Raw genomic sequence first — 21,437 nt, 5'->3', positions numbered from 1 at the left:
GGGAAGTTACCCACATAGAGTTACTAATTGCACACTTGGAAACTGATGAGATCACTGAGAGAATGTAGAAAGAAAAGAGGACTGGGCCCAAGAAAGAGCTGTGGGGTACAACCCTACCCTACCTGGTTAATTATTATTTCTCCAACAATTCTAAGTACATAGATTTAGAAGTCATCTAGTCCCATCATATCATTTTACAGATAGGTAAACTGAGGCCCAAACAGGTGAAATGATTTATAGGGTCATAGTATCCTCAAAGGTCATCTCGTCCAACCCTCTGATTTTACAGATCAGAAAACTGAGGCTTAAAGAGATGAACACAGCTAGGAAGAGATAGAGCTGGGATTTGAATTCAGGTCCTCAGACTCTAAATCCAGATTTAGCCTTCTTTTCACTGTTTCACTCTCTTTAAGCTCATCTTCTGTCTTCCTTCTTAATCAGTTTTCTGAGCAGTGAATAAGTGGAAGACTAGCCCTGTTTCCAGACAGCAATCTAACATAATGATCCACCAATGAAGGTCACTTGAGCACTAAGTCATGGCTTGGTTCATGCACCCTGATATCACTGCACTGTCACTCATCTGAAGCACCATGGCTACCTTCTCTGTGTATCCAGAAACCTTTACCCGTGTTCTCAGGTGGTTCAGAATTCAGCATGAAGGTTCTCAGCACTGTCCATATGCCCAGAGTGATTACCCTGAGCCCTCCAGCATTCAGACACTTGCAGCAGATGGGTCTCCTATTTTTAGCACACACATCACCTCAAATCCAGGCCCCCAGAGGCTCTCAAGCAGCCATCATATCTGTATCATGCTTTTCTGTATCTAACAATCTTTACTCTCATCACATCTCAGTAGCATGCAGCAGCCGTGGTTTAGATTTCTCCTCTCCTTCTAGGGTGGGGCTTCTTAACTTGAGGTCCTTGCATCTGCAAATAGATTTCAGAGGATCTGTGAACTTGCTACCCTCTGGTTTCCTTTGCAAGGTTAAGTGACTTGCCCAAGGTCACAGTTAGTGAATATCTGAGGCCAAATTTGAACTTGGGTCTTCCTGACTCCAGGCCCAGCACTCTATCCACTGAGCCACCTAGCTGCCTCAGCCATCTTCCTCATCCTCCTTATCTTCCTTCCACTGGAACCTTGGACTTTGTTGCTAGATACTAGGTTCTAGGAAATCAGCTTTTTGCCTTATTCTGCCTAGAATAAGACCTCCATATAACTTCAGCTATTTCTAAACCATGTTGCCATGTGCTTACCTCTCCCCTCCTCCTGGTTCCCTCCTTTTAGCTCCCCTTATTATCTTCCCCCACTACAATTTAAGCTGCTTAAAGACAAGGATGATTTTGCTATTTTTACTCTCAGAACTTAGCATGATACCTGGCACATGTCAAGCACTTAATAAACGTTTTATCACTCATTCATTCACTTATTCATTCATTTATTCAACCATACTAGGTTACACAAAGTTTAGAAGAAAGCAGCTTGAGAGAGAGAGAGAGAGAGAGAGAGAGAGAGAGAGAGAGAGAGAGAGAGATGAAAAGTAAGGTATATGGTTTGTTCAGCAGGAAGGCCAAGTCTTTACTCCTGTAAAGCAAGAGTTTGAAGGAGAAGAAATTGGGGTTTGGGATGGAGATTGGGAGCAGAAAGAGATGAGACAGACAACTCCACAAAGTCTTTGGCAGGTTTCTGGAAGGGCACCTTAAAAATACGTGCTGACTGGGGACAGTTTAGCAGGAAATTGTAGGGATTTTCTGAACCTCTCAAACAATCATCATCTGGCAGAAACCTTGCTTGGTGTCCAGAAAATAGAACTTGAAACAAAACAAAGCAAAACAAAACACATTTGAGCCTGAAGATACTCATTAGCTCTCTTGTGTCTGAAAAGTTTGGTACCTAGGGCTGGAAATCCCCTTCTAGAAGGAAATGCCCATTTTAGCCAAGACTCAAGGAAACATACAGATCACTTTATGAGATAAAGCCACAGAGCAGTGATGTTGTTTTTGTTGTTGTTTCCCTAGTCTAATGAGTTGGTGTATTAAGACTTTGGACTCTCCTAAAAGAACCAAAGGAAGAAAAAAAACTAACTAAACTTCTGAACTTTAAAAAAAAAATTGGGCGAGGCCATTCTTCCTCCTATGAGAAAGAGGTGGTACCTCTCCTAAGGACTCTAGCTGAAATCACATAATGAGAGTAGAAAGAAGAACCCCAATGTCCTACTTCATGAAATTGTGCTTGGAAAGGACCATTGTAGTATGGGTTGCCCCTTCACTTAGATAGCATGGCTATATATGGTTTCCTATGTACATGCTTCTCCATTCATGTTCCCTCTTCCCTCTGAGAGTGTATGAATTTGTGGGAGAGTGTGTCCCAGGTTTATAGGGAAAATTATTTATTGCCACTTTTTTTTTAATAAAGCAATATTAGTTCATTAAAGGCCATGGCTTTGAATTGTGTCCTTTGACTGGTTAATGTGGGAGCTGGTGAGCTCCCCAAAACCCTAGTTTTGAGTGGATGTGTACCTACAAAGTAAATTCATCTTGGGGTAGCCTTGCTACCCCAAGTTGGTGAGGGTCCAAAGATACTTCCTAAAATACGTAGCAAATTACTCAAGAAAAAGTAAAATCATGACATTAACATAACCATAAATCTTATAACTTTACATAAAAAAAGTTTAATGTATGCCTTATTCTGCTACAATCACTTCTTTAATATGATTTGTCCTTGAGTTTGAAAATTTCAATATACATTCCTTAATTCTTCACCATGAAATCATACTGTCATCACTTTGGCTATTAAGCATACCTTTAACAAATAATTTACTTTCTCCAAGTCTAACCTCAATGATAACCCATGGCATGAATTCAATGAGTTTTCAGGCCAATGAAGCAAGTTTATCTCTATCTTTCAGATAAATTTCTTAATCTTCTGTGACATGTAGCATGCTGTGAGATCATGTTGCAGTATTCCATCTCCATGTGGGAATTTCTATCATTCTGGAATGAATCTACTTTTTGTTATATCAATATATTTATCAAAGTTTATCATTCCTTTAATGGAGACAAAACTTTCAGGACCATATGAAGCAAAAAAAAATTTTCCAAAAGACTGTCTTGAGTGGATGTTTTACAACCTAATAAGATCCTATAGTCTCACTTAGGTTTGCTTTTTTTTTTTAGCAAGAATTCTGGTATAACCTTCAATGAAAAAGTGAGTTTTATCAGTAAAAATTGCCTTTGTTTCAATCTCCAGTCTTTCCATTGTCTTGCCCATGGAGACTTTTTTTTTTCCGTCTTCATAGACATGTTTAGCAGCTGGGTTGTTTGGTTTGCTTTTGTACTAGTCTTCTCATTTTTCTTTTGACTTTAAGAAGCCTATGCTACATTGTGAAGAATCAATAGCAACCCTCCCAACTCCCAGGTCCCTCTGAAGGTCTATGCTTGTTTTCTATAGATAAATTAGGCTGTTATACTGCAATAGTTTGCCAGTTCTTGGTATTTTTGTTTATTTTCAACCACACTTTCCTTTGCACAATGGTGCAACTGATCCCAAGTTATTGAGGGTTTGAATGAAACACTTGACTTCTCCACACCAACAGTATCTGCAATATGCTAGTTCAATGAGATATGTTTTTAAAAACTACAACTTTCGTACATTTCTTTGGCATAATATCTGTTCTTTAAAGACACAGATTTAGAAACACAGCCAAGAAAGCAATGAAATGCATATGTTTGAATTAAATCCATCACTCAATTGACAGAGAACTAATTAAAGTGGGGAAACCAGTTCAATCTAATTTCATCTGGTCATGGTCAGATAGTCTGAATCATCCTAGTGCCTTTGGGAACACAGACTCATGCCACTGCTGTCACAAAATGAAATCATATCAAAATCATTTCTTGTCCAAAGTAATTCTCATACTACTGTAAATAAGGCCTGACCCTAGAGTTTAAAGTCTCATAGAGAAATCAGATTAAAACATTGACTACAAATGTGTGGAGGGGCAGCCAGGTGGCGCAGTGGATAGAGTGCCAGCCCTGAAGTCAGGAGGACCTGGGTTCAAATCCGGCTTCAGACCAAACACTTGACATTTACTAGCTGTGTGACCCTGGGCAAGTCACTTAACCCCAATTGTCTAAAACCAAAAAACAAAGAAACAAAAAAAAATGTGTGGAACATCAATGGTGTGCACAACACAGTGTTAGGTCCTAGGTAAGATACAACATTCAGGTAAACTATGTTCCCCCATATAAGCAGAGCAGTAATATATTATGTTTGTGCATATTTGTCACAAGGTTTTTGTTTTGTTCTTTTTTCTTTCAAGTGGGGAGGGTGGATGGAGAGAAGAGAGAGAAAATAGATGTGTAAGTTCATTGAAAAATGTAATATAATAAAAAAAAATTTAAGTATTCCCCAGTTCACAGAGCTCAAAGTTAGCTTTATGGTCCATTCAGACTAGAATTTTGCCCAGGGGCTTTTGAAGACCTACCCAAGAACTTCTCAAGAGACATACATATCATCAGTTTGTCCAAGGCAAAAGGCTAGGATTCCCCACTGTAGTTCTCCTCAGAGTTAATGAACTATATAAGCAAGTTCCTATGTACAAACAAAAAAAGATTCACTACTGGTACAGTAAAAGAAATCAAGGCTGACCCAGTGAAGAAGGTCAAGAGGCCCAGATTCAAATACTGACTCTGTGCCTAACCTGTCTTTTTTGCTCCTTGAAACAACACTGTGAGGTAGATAATACTCATTTTACAGGTTGGGAAACTAAGTCAGATGACTTAGTGCCCAAGGTCATAGGACTGATAAGCATTGGAGCTAGAATTCAAATCTAAATTTTCTGAATATGACTCCAAGATTGTTTCCTCTATATCAAAACTGCTTATAAAAATGGAGAAACTTGTGCAACCTACGAGCTAGATAGCACAGTAGATACAAGTCTGGGCTTGGAGTCAGGAAGACTTGAGTTCATAGTCAGCCTCAAACACTTACTAGCTGTGTGACCCTAGGCAAGTCACTTAACCTTTGATTGCATCAGTTTCCTCAACTGTAAAACAGGGATAATAACAATACCTACCTTGCAGGGTTGCCATGAGGATCAAATGAGATAATATTTATAAAGCTCTTGGTATAATGCCTGGTGTGTAGTAGGCACTCTATAAATGCTTATTCTCCCTTCCCCTACCTCATGGGGTTATTTTTAAGTAAGGATTAAATGAGATATCACATGTGAGAGTGTTGTGTGACCACAACATGCCATAAGGGGGAAAAATGAGTTGTCAGAATTATTCTTCCTCACATTCATTTTTCTGCCAACTCTTGACTTTTGCCAAAGTAGTCCGACTTAGAGAAGAACACAGGCATGCCTGGGCTTGAAATCAAGCAGGCAAAGATGGCAGAGGGCAGGAATAGGAACAGTGAGTAAAAATCACAGGGAGGTTGATTTCCTCTAGACAGAAGGAGGAATTTCCCAACAGAGCCATACGACCCATGGAATGGGCTCCCTCAAGAAGCAAAGAGAATATATATTGGTTCCCCTAATAGAACGTAAGCTACTAAGGGGGAAAGACTCCTTCAATTTTGCCTCTGTGTCCCCAGCACAAGGCAGGCAGTGTGCTAATGAGTGTTGTGTAAAAAGAAAAGATGTCAATGTAGTTAAGCTTTTTTGAAAAAAATCTCACAGACTATTTCAGTAGACCAGTAAAGTAGTGATGAGGAATAAATTATGGTAGTAGCCAGACAAGAGGAGGGGAGGGATGGATGTGAGAGAAGTTGCAGGGATAAAACTGACTAAATTGGGTAACTGATATAAAAGGTGCTAGAACCCAACACTGTGTCCTGCACACTGTTGGTACTGATGCAAGATTTAGATAAACTATGTTTCCCTGGATGGAAAGTGAGAGAGAAAGAAGAACCTAGACTGAGACCCGGTGGCAAATCTATCATCAACAGGGTGGGGGAGGCAAGTTTGGACAAAACATAGATTAAGGGGGAAGTACAAGTTCTACTTTGGCCATGTTTAGTTTGATATGGTGATGGGACATCTAAGTGGAGAGATCCACCTGGCAAATGGCAATGTGGGAACAGCATTCAAGAGAGGAATTAGGGCTAGATGTATAAATTTGAGAAGCACTGGCAGAGAAATAACAATTAAATATTTGGGAAGTGATGAGATCACCAAAAAAGAAAGTGCAGATCCAGAGAGCCCAGGACAGAACTTTGGGGATGGAGGGGGAGATGGATAGTTTCAAGAAAGAAAACTAAGGAGTGGTGCCCTCTGAGAGTACCTCCGAATTCTGACTCTATGATTCTGTGAGTCTATGAGTCACTTTCCCATTCTGGACTTCAGTTCACTCATCTGCAAAATGAGTAAGTTATTCTAAATGTTTTCTAAGGTTACGAATTAGTCATCAACTTTTGTGGTAAAATGAAGATTAGATTTGAGGTCAGAAACACCTTGACTCATATTCAAACTCTTCCACTTATCAAATGTGTGATTTTAGGTTAATATCCTGTTCTGATCTTCATTTTCCTCATCCATCTATTTTCCTGATTTCCCCCATTCCATTCATGAAAATAGTAATCTTTCCACTGCCTCCCTGATCAGATTGTGCAAATCAGTGCTTCTAAAACTAGGGGCTTTTATTATTATTAGTAGTAGTAGTAGTAGTATGTGTGTGTGTGTGTGTGTGTGTGTGTGTGTGTGAGTTCATACCTCTGTACATGAGTGTTCACATGTATGTTTGTGTGTGGGGGAACTCTTCAACAATGCACTGAACAAGTCAGGAAGTGACTGAAAGATTTTCAAATGTTTTCCTTGTGTTTGTCAGTTATGATGAGTGGTTATTTAGAGAGCCCACACAGTAGAAAAATTGACATATCAGGTTCATTTATTAATTGCTCCCACCCAAACATACTTGAAGGGTCTGGCACAGGGGTAGGGAACCTGTGGCCTTGAAGCCACATGTGGCCCTCTAGGTCCTCAAGTGCAGCCCTTTTTAAAAAATTTTATTAGTTTATTTTGATTTGTCAACAATCACTTCCATATGCTTTTGAGTTTAAAATTTTTCTCCCCCTTCCTCCCCACCACCCTCCCCAAGACGGCGCACAATCTGATATAGGCTATACATTTACATTCCTATTAAACATATTTTCACATTAGTGAAGTTGTAAGTAAAAATTAAAACCAATAGGAGGAACCATCAGAAAGATGAAACAAAACTCAACAGAAGGTAAAAATAAGTGATAGCAATCTGACTTTCATAGTTCTTTCTTTGGATGTGGACAGCATTTTCCATCACGAGGCCTCTGGAGATGTCTTAGATCCTTGTATTGCTGAGAAGGGTTAAGTTTATCAATATTAGTCATCATACAACGTGGCTGTTACTGTGTAACAACGTTCTCTTGGTTCTGCTCTCAAGTGCAGCCCTTTGACTGAATCCAAACTTCACAAAACAAATCCCCTTAATAAAAGGATTTGTTCTGTAAAACTTGGACTTAGTCAAAAGGCCACACCCAAGGACCTAAAAGGCTACATGGGGCCTCGAAGCCATAGGTTTGCTACCTCTGGTCTGGCAAATAACTTGGAGATGCTAGGGGCATATGAGCATCCTAGCAGACCCAAACTGGATCCCAGCAGTTTGAGAGACAAGTAGTTGGCCATGGGCATTTTTTCAAAGTAATCTGTGAAAGACTATAATCCTGCCAGGAGACATGGAAAGTCAGGACCTCATCTTGGGTCATAAGGATGTTTTTCCTGCTGCTACAGTCAGGAACTAGTTGTATACATGGAGATCAGAACACAATCTCCTGGAAGTTTTATATACCAGTCTGGGGGTCCAATTTCAGGAATGGCATTGGCAAGGGTGCCCAGAGGTAAGAGCCCAAGATAGCAAGGGGACTGGAAGCTAGGCTTTCCCTTGAAGTGAGGATGTTTAGAAAAGGTGACAAAATTAAAATAGTGACATTTATTTAGCGTTCTAAGGTCTTCAAAGGCCTGCATACATGCTGCCTCATTTCACCCTCCCAACAACGTAGTGAGAAGCAGCGCCTATTCTACACTGCCTCCATAATTCAGAAGGAGTGAACATAACAGCTATCTGCAAGGGAGTGAATGAAAGAGGCATCCTTTAAGCAATCACTACGCTGGTTCCAAGTAGGGAAGGGAATAGGCATAGTGACTACTGCGCTAAGCACTTTCTACATTTATTATCTTATTTGAGCTTCACAACAACCTTGTAGGGTAGGTGCTGTTATTATTCCCATTTTAAACATGAGAAAACTGAGGTTAAGTGACTTGCCCAGGGTTACCCATCAAGTAAGTATCTGAGGCTAGATTTGCACTCAGATCTTCCTGACTCCAGGCCCAGCGCTCTAATCACTGTGCCACGTAGCTGTTAGTACCATGTGTGTGTATGAGCATGAGCGTGAGCTTGAATGTGATTACTACCCCACATCCAGGTCTTCCGGATGCAGTGCTGTGGACCAGAACACTGGCGGAATTGGGAAGGCATGAGTTAATCTCTCCTTCCTCTCTCACCCTGCTGCACACTGGGACTGTTTTGAGCAAGAAGGTTTTGATGCAGACCTGAATCAGTTTGGGTTAACTTCGCCCTAGGTAGATGAATCTGCAACCCAACAACTGGCCTTTTGGGCAAGGAGAGCACAAAAAGTTTTTACAGTTTCGTTGGGGAGTCCTCAGACCCCAGGGAACCACCTTACCAAATGCTTTTAATTCCCTCCACAGAAGCCTTTTATCCTTTTATGCTTTTATCCTTCAGACTGATTTTATCTCCTTAAGAAACTGGTTCTTCTCCCCGGGACTATTTGAATATATGTATTTTGTCAATTGTATTGTTTGCTTGAACCCTCGGGCTCTGAGTAGTCCCTTGAACGACATGGGATCCCAAGGCAGACACAATGATGAACCCATTTCTATGTTCCGTGAAAGATACTGCAGTAAGGAAAAATGAATTCATTCAGCCTTATTATCCCATTGATCGTGGCATAAAACAGAGAGGTGCATACCTGTGCATATCCTTACCTAAGGTGCTTACTGGAGGACATCCCGCTCAGCCTCTAGATGGAGGAAAGGTTCTCTCTATATGGAAAGGTCTTCCAAATGTTTCTGTTTGCAAGTGACATTGTAGAGACTGCATCAAGCCCTAGAACACTACAGGGACTACTCAAACAGCTCTGTACCGACTTAAAATAAATCCCTTTGACAATCCACACTGAAGAAACCAAGCAATCGAAGAATGCCAACTTTTCACACTGACATGCAGGTAAATTGGCAGACCTTTGAGTTAGTCCATCAGCATATATATGAATGAATGATTGAATGGATGGATGGGTGGATGGGTGAGTGAATGGACAGATGAATGAATGAATGGAAAAAGCATTTATTAGGCTCTTACTATGTCAGGCACTGTGTTATGCACTGAAGACACAAATACAAACAAGCAAGACAATCTCTGACCTTGAGCTAATATTCTAGTTGCATATTATCTAATTAATAATACTACATAATAATACATAAGAGAGAGCTGGGAAAAGGGGAAGAGGATGGAAATGGTAATGTGGTTTCAGAATGACTGGGAATGGACATGGAGGACTGGTTTTAGGGCAAGATAAAAGCAAGAAGAGCTCACCTATTGGAGCCCAGGGTAATAGAGGCAAAGGCTAGGTTCTGGTGGGAGGGTAATGAAGAAAGATGGGTAGGTACTCCAATGAGCTATGATCAGAAAGGAGTAGATGGAAGAGAGTGGGTTGGATTGTTTTTGGAAAATTATGCAAAATTTTCAGCAGTCTCCAGCATCTCCCTGAAGTGAAAGCCCATAATTTGAATACCAGTATTCTCCTATGCTATGAATCATGAAACATCACATTCTCTGAGGAACCAAAATTGCCAGTGACCCAGAGGGCAATAAAGACACATGGTGGGTGTGAGTAGGCTGTGACATGTTCTCAACAATGGTTTGTGCATAAAAAATAGCATAAGAGAGAAAAACAATGGTAGCTGACATTTATATGACACTTTAAGTGCAACAGCTTTGAGACTCTTGTGGCTCATAGTGATTTACATTTTACAGATGAGGTGCTGAGGTTCAGAGAACTGAAAGGATTTGCCTCTGGTCACACAGCTGTTAAGAGGCAGAGGAAAGATTTGGACTTAAATCTCTCCTAATTTCAGGTCTCTTATTTTTTCCATTGTCGTGTTTCACGTTCTATCTTGCCATCTCTCCTGCATTGATTCACTTCTCCACAAGAATAGAACTTTAGGAACCAGCACACCAGAGATTGAGCCCCTGGTCTCAGAAGAAACTAATCCACTCAATTTTGAAACCCCCACCTTGGGGACGAATTGTCTTGACTGACGAGTGAGTGCAGATGCAATGAGGTTAGTATATCCAGCAGGCACCAGACTAGTCTACGTTTCTCATATCACATCCATCCAGATGTACTCTCCACCTTACTCACTTTCCACCTCTTGCTATGGGCTCTGTCATCAAATCAATGCTATCATTCTCTCTGGAAAGGGCATGTCTTTGGACTTCCCAGACCAAAACTCTCATCTGGCCACCATTCCCATTTATATGTTGTTTCTCTCTATTAGAACATAAGTTTCTTAAGGGTAGGGACCATCTTATTTTTATATATGCATCCTAAAACTTAATACAGTGCCTATTGCTCATTAAGTATTCAATATTTTTTGTGAATTAATGAATGAATAAAAGCAATAATTAATTAAATGCTTACTATGGGCCAAGCATTGTGCTAAACACTGGGAATAGAAATTGCTCTAAAAAAAAATTCATACTGGGCAGCTAGATGGCTCAGTGGATAGAGCATGGACCCTGGAGTCAGGAGGACCTGAGTTCAAATCCAGCCTCAGACACATGATACTTACTAGCTGTTGTGACCCTGGGCAAGTCATTTAACCTCAATTGCCTCACCCAAAAAAAAAAATCATACCCTAACTTGGGAGGAATTGTGCTACAAAACAGATGGGAAGGCCTGGATATCCTTAAGATGTAACTACAGGGCTAATGGCAAGGACCCAGAATCCTTAGTATGCATTGAAATATTTGCTTCACATGACTGGCTCACTACCATTGAGAAGGGGAGAGTGGGTCTAAGGACATAGAAGGGTCTAAGAGTATAGAAGAGATTCTGAGTTCCCTCTGGCAAGATAAAGTTTCAGTGTCCTATCATGAAGGGAGAAAGGAATGGGAGAATTGGTAGGAAGATTGAGGAGTGGGCTCTGGAGCAGATGGGAGAATGAAGTGGAGTCCATTTATGTAATGATTATGAAAAATAAGAATTGAATGGCCCAGTGGCTGCCCTGGATCTGTGGAATATTAAAAAACTTTGAGGAAGACTTTCAGCACTTTGGATAGCTCCTCAATAAAGGATTTATGGAAGTACATGGACAAGAATCATGCTGAATGTGAATTGTGTCCTGCATCTTTAGAGAAAGGCAGCTTGGCCCAATGGAGACTCAAAGGACCTGCTTTGAACTCCCATCTCTGATATTTCTTACCTGCATGACTTTGGGCAAGTCAATTAGCTTCCCTGGGCTTCAGTTTCCTCTGTGCAAAATAAGGAGGTTTATACAAAGTGGCCTTTACATTCCCTCCTAACTCTCACTCTCTAGTCCTACAAACCCCATATCAGTGAGATCATAGATCCATTTGAAGCACCGGAAGGATGAGGGCAGAACTTTAGATAGAGACAAGGACTCTGCCCTTGGGGAAGTCCCTGTTTAGAAAGGAGAGACATGGATCCTCCTTTGAGGGACCCTCTAGTCTTCCTTTCCCTGGATCCTGTTCATTCCTTCCCTCTTCTACAATATGTTCAAGACTGTTTTATACCAAAAAAATAAAAAATAAAAGCCTCCTTAAAACCCTGCCATTTTTTCAAGCTACCTCCCACCTTCCTCCTCCCTTTTACTTCTTAACTTTTATAATGATCTTTCTATACTTAAGACCTTCACTTCCTCCCTGCCCACTCCTTTACCAAATCCCTGTCATCTTGATTCTACCACTCTACTGAAACTACTTTCTCAGAGGTTACCAGTGACCTCCTAATTGACAAATTCAGTACCTTTTCCCCCTAATCTTCATTTGCCTTGTTTTTTTCTGCAGCATTTGAAGCAAACTACCACCCACTTCCTTTGGGCACTCTCTCCTGGTTCTTCTCTGATTACTCCTTAATCAATCATCTTTACTAGTTCCTCTTCATTCTATCTCTTTAACAAGGTGGGGTTCCATAAGATTCTGGGACTTTGACACTCTTTTCTTTCTAGGCCAGGAGTTCATACCTTTTTCCAAGTCATGGACCCCTATGTCTGGGAGGGGAGGTGGTGGTGCAGCCCTAGGGGAAAAGTGAAGAGAAAGGGAATGAGCATCTCTATATTGCCTGCTATGTGGCAGGCACTGTGCCAGGGGATTACAAATATTATCTCATTTGATCTTCACAACATCCTAGTGAGGTAGGCCCTATTATTATCCTCAATTTAGAGTTGAGGAAACTGAGGCAAACAGAGGTTAAATAACTTGCCCAGGGTCTTAGGCCAGATTTGAATTCAGAACTTCCTGATTTCAAGCCCAACACTCTATCTACTTTGATACTAAGCTGCCACTCAATAGGATCATCTATGAACTCCATAAAATAAGATTTTTAAGTGCACAAAATAATACACATAGGATCACAAAGGAAAAATCTATTGAAATACAGTTATCAAAATATTTTTTAAAACATTCATAGAGGGGATCCAAGATGGCAAAGTAAGCAGTAAATTGCCATAATTTTCCCATATTTACCTCCAAACAACCATGAAATAGTGCCCCCCAAACAAATCCTGGAACAGCAGAACCAGCAAAAAGATGGAGTGAAACAATCTTTGAGCTCAAGAAACTTGGAAGATTGGCAGGAAAGGTCTGTCCCACTCAGGCAAAAGGGGAGCACAGTTCAGGACAGGAAGCATCCCAGCAAGCCAGCAGAAAGCCCCACCTCAGCAAAACAGTGGGAGATCCTGAGACTCAATGTGGTGGAGCAGGCAAAAACCAATACCAGGACCTCCCACCCCCCCACATGCCTCAGCATAGCCAAGGGAACTGATAGACTCCACCTCTGAGAACTGCCACATGCTTCAATATAGCCTTGGGCTTCAGTGTATCCCTGAGAAATGCAGAAACAGCCCACCGGTCTCAGCACATGCCAGATACCACCACCCTGGCTCAGCACCAAGTAAGCTGCCAGACCCCAATGGCCTCCAGCAGCCCCAGCCACCTCCCACCCCACCTCCTCAGGACAGCACCAGATGCAAGGGTCCCCATGGGCATCAGTGCATCACCAAGTAAACAGCCAGAGCCTATGGGCACTGGCACAAGAAGTGTGAGACAGTGCCCCTTCCACCCCAGGAGCAGAGCTCAAATTTAAAAGAAGGGAAAAAGGTCAAAAAAATGAGCAAAGAACAACAAAAAAAAATGGCCATACAAAATTATTATGGTGACAGGGAAGATCAAGACACAAACTCAGAAGAGAATAACAATATCAAAACATTTATGGGCAAAACCTCAAAAAAAAATAGGAACTGAGCTCAAGCCCCAAAAGTACTCATGGAAGCACTCAAAAAGAAGCTTAAAATCATATAAGAATGGTAGAAGAAAAATTCGGAAAAGAAACGAGAGTGATGCAAGAGAATTATGGAAAAAAAAAAGTCAACAGCTTGAAAAAATAAAACTGCTTAAAAAGCAGAATTGGCCAAATGGAAAAGGAGATATAAAAATTCACTGAAGAAAACAACTCCTTAAAAAGTAAAATTGGCCTAATAGAAAAGAAAGTACAAAAGCTAATCAAAGAAAACAGCTCATTAAAAGTTAGAATTGGACAAGTTGAAGCTAATGACTCTATGAGACATCAAGAATCAATCAAACAAATTCAAAAGAATGAAAAATAGGAGAAAATGTAAAATATCTCATGGCAAAAACAAATGACCTGGAAAACATATACAGAGGAGACAATGTTAGAATCATTGAACTACCTGAAATCTGTAATCAAAAGAAAGACCTGGAGAGCATCTTTCAAGAAATTATCAAGGAAAACTGCCCTGATATCCTAGAACCAGAGGGCAAAATAGGCATTGAAAGAATCCACCAATCACTTCAGGAAAGAGATCCCAAAATAAAAACTCCAAATTTCAGAACTATCAGGTTAAGGAAAAAATATTGCAAGTGGCCAAAAAGAAATAATTCAAATATCAGGGAGCCACTATTAGAATTACACAGGACTTAGCAGCTGCAGCAATGAAAGATCAGAGGTCATAGAACATGATATTCTGTACCACAAAGGAGATAGGACTACATCCAAGAATCAACTACCCGGCAAAATCAAGCATAATAAATCAAAGGAAAAAATGGTCATCCAGTGAAGTAGAAGGATTTCCAGCTTTCATAAGGAGAAGACAAGAATTAAACCAAAAATTTGTTCTCCCATATCAAGATCCAAGAGAAGCATAAAGAGGTAAAAAGGGAAAAGAAAATATGAGAGATTCAATAGAGCTAAACTATTTACATACCTACATGGGAAGATGATACTTGTAATTCTTAAAAATTGTATCACTAGTAATACAGCTAGAAGAAATATAAATAGACAGAGGGTATGGTTGTAAAGCGGATTTGAGGGAATGACATAAAAAATTAATGGATAAGAAAGAGGAGTACACTGGGTGCAGAAGGAAGAGAAAGGTAGAATGGGGTAAATTACTTCACATGAAGAGGCACAAAAGACCTATTACATTGGAGGTAGCATCGCTTGAACCTTACTCTCATCAGTATTAGCTCAAAGGGGGAATAATATACACAATCAGCAGAATATAGAAATTTTTCTTACCCAACAGGGAAGTAGGAAGGGAGGAGATTAAGTAAAGGAGGGTGGGAGGGACTGACAGAAGGGAGGATAGATTGGGGAAGGCAGTAAAGAGAAGCAAAACACTGGTGAGGATGGAAAGGGTGAAAGAAGAGAGAGGACAAATAGGAAGAAAAATAGGATGGAGGGAAATACACAGCTAGTAATCATAACTGCGAATGTAAATGAGAAGAACTCTCTCAGTTTAGATAAAATAGAAGCAGAGAGAATGGATCAAAAACCAGAATCCTACAATATGCTGTTCACAAGAAACACACTTGAAGCAGAGAGACACACACAGAGGAAAGGTAAGGGGCTGAAGCAGAATCTATTATCCTTCAGCTGAAGTAAAAAAAAAAAAGCAGGGATAGCAATCCTGATCTCAGACAAAGTAAAAGCAAAAATATGCCCAATTAAAAGAGATAAGGAAGGAAACTATGTCTTGCTAAAAGGTACCATACACAATGAAGCAATATCAATGCTAAACATATATGCACCAAATGGTATAGCATCCAAATTCTTAAAGAAGTTAAGTGAGTTATAGGAAGAAATAGACAACAAAACTATACTAGTGGGGGACCTCAACTGCCCCCTCTCAGAATCAATAAATCCAATCAAAAATAAATAAGAAAGAAACTGAGGAGGTAAATAGGATATTAGAAAAGTTAGATATGACATACCTTTGGAGAAAACTTAATGGGAGCAGTAAGGAATATAACTTTTTCACAGCAGCACATGGCACCTACACAAAAATTGACCATGTATTATGGCATAAAACCCTCAAAATCAAATATAGAAAGGCTGAAATATTAAATGTATTCTTTTTGGACCATAATGTGAAAAAATTATATTCAACAAAGAGCAGTGGAAAGATAGACTAAAAGTTAATTGGAAACTAAATAATCTAATCCTAAAGAATAAGTGGGTCAAAGAACAAATCATAGAAACAATCAATAATTTCATTAAAGAAAATGACAGCAATGAGACAACATACCAAAATTTATGGGATGCAGCCAAAGCAGTACTTAGGGAAATTTTTATTTCTCTAAATTCTTACATCAACAAAATAGAAAAAGAATAGGGCATACAACTTAAAAAACATTGAAAAAGAACAAATTAAAAAATTAAAAATCCCCAATTAAGCACCAAGTTGGAAATACTGAAAATCAAAGGTGAGATTAACAAGACTGAGAGTAAAAAATCTATTGTGCTAATAAATAAATCTAGGAGCTGGTTTTATGGGGAAAAAACCAATAAGATATATAAGCCATTGGTTAACTTGATTTAAAAAAAAAAAAGAAAGAAGAAAACCAAATATCCAGTATCAAAAATGAAAAAGGTATGCATATAATACCTTTTAGTACTTAACTCACTTGGTTGCTATGTATTAAATGAATTAATGCATGTAACATGCTTGGCAAATCTGAAAGCACTGTACAAATACCAGTTGGTGTTATTATTACTGCTATTGTTATTACTGTATTTTGTTGTTAATGTTCAATAGTTTCAGTCACATCCAACTCTTTGTGATCTCATTTGGGGTTTTCTTGGCAAATACACTGGAATGGTTTGCCATTTCCTTCTCCAGCTCATTTTACAAATGTAGAACTGAGGCAAACAGGGTAAAATGACTTGCCCAGATCACACAACTAGGAAGTATCCGAGAACATGTTGAACTCAGGAAGATGAGTCTTCTTGACTCCAGGCCCAGTATTCTATCCACCGCTCCATTTAACTGCTCCATTATTATACTTTACTCTTATCAAATACTTATTTATATTTATATGTTTTTCTCTTAATTCTCATATCCAATCATTTACCAGGTCCTGTCAACTCTGTCCCTGCTACTTCTTTCAAAATCATTCTTCTACTCTCTATTCCCTCTGCCATTACCCTAGTATATGTAGGCCTTTATTTTCATCAGCCTGGACTACTATAAGAGTTTTTATTTTTAAATTTTATTTATTTGTTTCTAACGTCCTTTTAAAAAAATTTTAGAATTCCAAATTCTCTCCCTCCCTCCCATAATAGTCTCTTAGCCAACCTCTACTTCCAGTCTCTGCTCTCTCCCAACCATCTGTGCAGACTTATCTCCCATATTCTCATATGTTCAGTGACTCCCTAGTATCTTTGGGGATAAAAGCATGAAGTGGAGAGCCTGAGTGATATAGGCAGTCACTCAGTAAACATTTATTAAGCCCCTACTATATGCTAAGCAATGGGTTAAAAACTGGGGAATAGAAAGAAAGGTAAAAGACAGTCCCTACTCTCAAGGAGCTCACAATCTAATGGGGGAAGACAACATCCAAACAACTATGTGTAAGTAAGCTATATACAGGATAAATTGGAAATAATTGCCAGAGGGAAGGCACTATTAAGAGAGATTGGGAAGGTAGGATTTGAGCTGGCACTAGAAGGAATTCAGGGAAACCAGGAAGTGGAGATGAGGTCTGAGAGTCGTTCAGGTGCTTGGGTGGCTATCATGGGGGAGAGACATTAGGCTAGCTGTGCTTAGCCCCACAAGAAAAACCAGGAACAATAATTAGAAGTCCCGAAGATGAAGAACAAGCCCGGGGTGAATAAGAGTTTTGACTCGTTGGGGATGTAGTTGTTTAGAAGTATAGATCATAGTGGCTCTATTCTCTTCCACCCACTAAAGAGGCTGTTAAGGTCCATACCCAGATAGAAGACGAAAGATGGCACAGTGGACACTATGCTGAACTGGGAATCAGAAAGACTAGAATTAAAATCCTGTCCCAGACACTAGTTAGCTTTTTGACCCTGAGCAAATCACCTAACTTTTTAGTCTTAGCTTCCTCATATGAAAAATGGAGGATAAGAATAACACCTATCTCCCAGGTTTGTTGTGAAGATCAAATAAGATAACATACATAATGAACTTTTAAAACTTTAAAGAGCCATATAAATATAAACTATTATTATTTTTCTAGTGAAATAAGAATGAATGTTTCTAAAAAGCAAGATAAAACATTTTGTGCTTGTCTCTCTCTATTTCTTTCTCCCTTTCTCTTTTTCTTTGTCTCTCTTTTTCTTTCTCTATGTCTCTCTCTTTCTCCTTCTCTCTCTCTCTCTCTCTCTCTCTCTCTCTCTCTCTCTCTCTCTCTCTCTCTCTCTCTGTCTTCTCTTTGTGTCTATCTCCTTATGTCTTTATGGGTGTTTCTTTTTCTCTGCCTTTCTCCATGTCTATTTCTCTGTTTGCTTTATGTTTGTTTCTATCTCCCTCAGCACAATATAGAGGGAAAAGCATAGGATTTTGAGTGAGGAGAAATCGATTTGAATCCTACCTCAGACACGCAATAGATATGTGTCTGTAAGTCATTTAATTTTTCAGAGGATCGGTTTCCTCACCTGTAAAATGGGGACAATAATATCATCTGTCTTTGTGAGGTTCAAATGAGGTAATATACATAAATATACACATATATTATATATATTTACACACACATGTGCACACACACACATACATTACATATTTGTGTCTAACGGTAGCTATCTCTAGGGTGGGGGGAAGGAAGAAAAAAAAGGAAAAAAGGAAATTTACATGATAACCTATTACATATTTAAAAGGAATAGCAAGTTGTACATAATAGTTTTGCAATTTCATGTTCAATCATCTTTTTTGTTATTATGCTATGTTATGGTAATTTTTTGTTCCATAAATTAAAAATAAAATAAATAAATAAAATTTTAAAAGATGAAGAATGTTTACTGTTTTTACAATGATATGCAATTGGATGGATAAACCATAGAGCTGGTTCATTAGCATACATGTTGTAGTCAGTCACCGTTCATGGACAGAAAACTGGACCTAGAATTGAAGAGAAGGAAGAAAGCAGTCTATTCTGTATTTGGGATATTATGCAGTCCTTTCAGTGATCCTAAGCTTTTCCCCAAAATGAAAACCCATCTTTTTAAAAGCAGCAATGTTTTTCTGGTGATACCATATGACTGTGAGTCATGGAACATTATAATTAGCAAAGAATTTAAATTGAAGATCTCCAAAAAGGTAATCAATCGATAGAGGCTTGGTACGCATGAGTAGGCTGAAATACATTGCCAGCAAAGACTTTCACTGCAGAAGTGGCATAAAGGATGTCACGAGAGAAATGTCTGACCAGATTAAAAAGTGGGCCAATCATGTGACAACATATAGGGATCACCTCTGGATGGCCCTCCTCCTCCATTGGCTTCCAGGCAACATCAAGATAGCTCAAGGAAATCTCCCAGCATGTTGGGTAAACCCTCTTGGAGAATTTATAGGAGTACATGGACAAGAGTTACTTAAGATGAGAGGACAAGAATGACTTAGAGAGAATTCCAACCTCAATGACATCAACAAATCCACCAAAGCATAGAAGCAATGGAGAAAGATATGATGGATGTAAATAGGCTGCAGCATGTTGCCAACAATAAGCTACGCAGAAGAAGGGGCATAAGGGCTCATCTTGGAAACAGACAATCAGAAAAAGGAAGAGAATCAGTCATGTGTTATAGCAGGAGCAAAAGACAATGGAAAGAAGGAAGGGTAGAAGGAAGGGAGGGAGGGAGGGAGAAAGGAAGGAGAAGAGAAGAGGGAGGGAAGGATATTAGGGCAGGGAAGGGAAGAAAGCAAGCCTTTATTAAGCGCCCAGTATGTGCCAGGCACTGTACTAAGTTCTTTATGAATATGATCTCATTTGATCCACATAGCACCCCTGTGAAGTAAATGTTTTTATTATCTTTATTTTATGATTAAATAAACTGAGGCAGTTTACGGTTAAATGACTTGTCCAGGGACACATAGGCAGTAAGTTCCTGAGAAGTATTTGAAGTTGGGTCTTCCTAAGGTCCACTGTGCCATTGAGCAGCCTCCAGAAGGATAGTCCAAATTCTGCACAGGAAGTTCAAAGGGCTTCTAGAGTATTGAGTGGATCCCTTATGAAGATTTATGGAAGACAAGAATGATGAAGGATAACATAAAATAAATCACAATTGGCACAAATGCATATAAATAATTATTAAAAAAGGAAAATGGCAGTTGTTGGGAGAGGACTCTAAAAATGTGCACTAATGCTTTGTCAGCGGAACTTTGAACTGGTCCAACCACTCTGGAAAGCAGTTGGGAACTATACCCTCAAAGTTGCTGAACTGTGGATAACCTTTGACCCAGCAGCAACACTACTAGGCCTATATCCCAAAGAGATCAAAGAAAGCAGAAAAGGTACAAAAATGTACAAAAATATTGCTAGAAGTTTTTTTTTTTGAGGAATGGCTAGACAAATTTTGATATATGAATGTAATAGAATATTATGCACTATAAGAAACTACAAAAAAGAACGATGTTAAACCAACCTGGATTTTAAACAAATCTGGGAAAATTTGTTTGAACTGATGCTGAGTGAGCAGAACAGGAGAACAATTTCTATATTAACAACAATGTTGTAAAGAAAAACAATGGAGAGGCCAACCAGCATTCCAGGGGATAAATGATGAAACATGTCAACCATCTCCTTATAGGGAAGCGATAGACTCAAGGCTCAGAATAAGACATTTTTGGATGTGGCAAATATGGGAATTTGTTTTGCTTAGCAACGCATATTTGTTTACCTTTCTTTTCTCTCTTTTTTTTTTTTTAAGCACACAAAAGGAAACAGCCAGAAGGAAACACAGATTTGAAAATTATATATTGATATCTACTTAAAAGGAAGAGCAAGCTGTACACAAAAGAGATTCACAGTTTCATGTGCAATCTCCTTTTTCTGTCTTTTGTATATGGAAATGCTCATTTTTGATGGTGTTTGTTAAGCTCAGAACTTTTAAAATCCCATTAAAATTTTAAAAGATAGGAAAGAAGAGAAAAGATGATGTTAATGATGATGAAGGATTGGAGGTTCAATTATGGGGCTGGCCCAGAGAAAGGGGTGGAAGGGAGGGCATTTGGGAAGGAGAACTGGACACAGGCTGGGCAGGCAGACAAAGGCCTGCCTGGAGAGGAGTCCTCGGCAGATGGCAAGCAGGAGCCAGCATCAGTAGGAAGCTGAGCTGTGCTGGAAGGGTTACCAGGGTGCAGCTTAATAGCAGCTGGCTCGGCTCCATTTGACAGGGCTGGGAAATCTGAGAAGGGCAGCTCGAGGCCAGGCAGCCGAGGACAGCTAAGGACATCCTGAAAATGAGATGGAAGACTAAGAGAACCCCGGAGTCACCAGCAATTCCAAGATCCTGGACTGATAGCAGGCCCCAATACCAACTATGCTTCGAACACCTTCCTCCCAAGACCCCCGAGAGGCAGGTAGTACAACTGCTATTGTGCCCATTGTACAGAGGAAGAAACTGAGACCCAGAGAGGCCCACATGACAAGCCCTTTTCTCTCCATTTTTCCTATTAAGGTATTGTGACTCTGTCAAAGGCCTTGTGAAACCTCCCCATTCCCCAACAGCCTGTGAAGTAAGTAAGCAGACTTAAGCCTGGGGAAAATTAAGAGAACGAGGTGGGGTAGGAAGGGAGCACGGGGCATGGGAGGGGGGCATG

The sequence above is a fragment of the Phascolarctos cinereus genome, unplaced genomic scaffold (genome assembly GCF_003287225.1).
Source record: "Phascolarctos cinereus isolate Bilbo 61053 unplaced genomic scaffold, phaCin_HiC Scaffold_4;HRSCAF=312, whole genome shotgun sequence".
NCBI lineage: Eukaryota > Metazoa > Chordata > Mammalia > Diprotodontia > Phascolarctidae > Phascolarctos > Phascolarctos cinereus.
Note: the sequence above shows the minus strand (reverse complement) of the source record.